The following is a 1,615-nucleotide window of genomic DNA, read 5'->3' as shown; positions in this document are numbered from 1 at the left end:
GACAGACGAGATGTGCACAGTGCAACAAAATTATAAAACAGGGAGTAGAAATGCTACTCTCTCGGGACACGGGGAGCTGAGTCTCATTTCTGTGAGATGGGGGCATCACGCCTTGTCACAACAAGGTTTTACCGCCTCCCGGAGGGAAACGCCAGACAACCCGGAGCATCTTGGGGTCTGAAAACGGAAGCACACATCACGGTGACTCAGGAACCCCAGCTCAGCGTGCGTGAGACACGAGAGGTCATGTGGCACACTTTGTGACCTGTGGGTCGAGTGAGATGAAACGAGCCATCATGGCTTGCAGGGCACACCGGGCAGAGCTCCGGGGAACACGGAGCACCGGGTGCCCTGCTGGAGAGGAGGGGTGGCCTGCCAGGCGATGAGGCTCTACCTTGAGAGACCAGAGAAAGAAGCGAAGGGTCAAGAGCAAGGGGCATAAATGAAATTGAAAACAGGAGACAGAGTTACTGAAACTAGAGGCTGGTCCTTTGAAAAGCAGCAAAAACATTAGTGGAAACAGGAAGAGAAAAGACAGAAGTGGCCAATATCAGAAATGAGATCTTGGAGCTGTTACAAGAATAATAAGAAAATGCTACGAAAAACCGTTTATGCCCACAAATGCGACAGCTGGGAACGGAGCAATCCCTTGAACACCAGGGAGCACCAAAGCTCAGCTGAGACGAGGTAGAAACCCCGAGCAGTCCTACAGCCACCGGAGAAATCGGGTTTGTAATTAAGAAGCACCTCCAAAAGAAATCTCCAGTCCCAGCTGGTTGCACTGGAGGATTTTATCGGATATTTAACCGAGAATTAACATACAGTCCCTTGCAGAAAACAGAGCAGAGGAAATACTTCCCTGTGCAGAAGCATTTTCACCCGATACCCACACGCACAGCAGAGAAAGGTCAGGACAGGCCGCTCCCGTGAACTGAGGTCACAAACCCTCCACAGACCTCAGCCAGTTTAACCTGGCAACGTACACCAGATTACCACACCCAGACCAAGGGCTAGTCGTTTGTGCGTGAGGCTGGCGCGACACTTGAAAACCAGTCAGGGTAAGCCGCCGTGACAGCAGGCGGCGAGCGGGCCCCAGGAAAGCCTCGGACAGAAGCCACGTCCACTCCCAATGAAAACCCTCAGCAGCCTGGAAGGGACACCGGCAGCCGCCTCGGGGAGCAGACAGCACGGTCCTGGTTCTGGGGGCGGCACAGCCACGTCAGTGACACCACAGAGCTCCTTGAAGGACAGCCACGCAACCACACAAGGGCTCGGGCCGTCCCAAGGAGGGAGGAGGCTGGCCTCTGCCCCAGATGGTTCTGGGGCAGCTAGATGTTTCTAGTTACATAGACAAGGAAGAATTTCGACTTAAACCTCACACCTCATGCAAAATATAACTGAAAATCTATCATGGACTTAAACATAACACATTTAAAAAAAAACACACTTAAAAACACAGAGAAGAAACATTTCAGGATCTGAGACCAGGCCAAGGATTCTCGGACTTGTGGCCCTAAAGCACAATCCATAAAATAGAACAGAGACGGACACACCGGACGGACCTCGTGAACACTGCCACCGTTTTCTCCCGAGAGACCCAAGAGCAGGAGGGGAC

This window comes from Ursus arctos, unplaced genomic scaffold (genome assembly GCF_023065955.2).
Source record: "Ursus arctos isolate Adak ecotype North America unplaced genomic scaffold, UrsArc2.0 scaffold_2, whole genome shotgun sequence".
NCBI classification, from domain to species: domain Eukaryota; kingdom Metazoa; phylum Chordata; class Mammalia; order Carnivora; family Ursidae; genus Ursus; species Ursus arctos.
Note: the sequence above shows the minus strand (reverse complement) of the source record.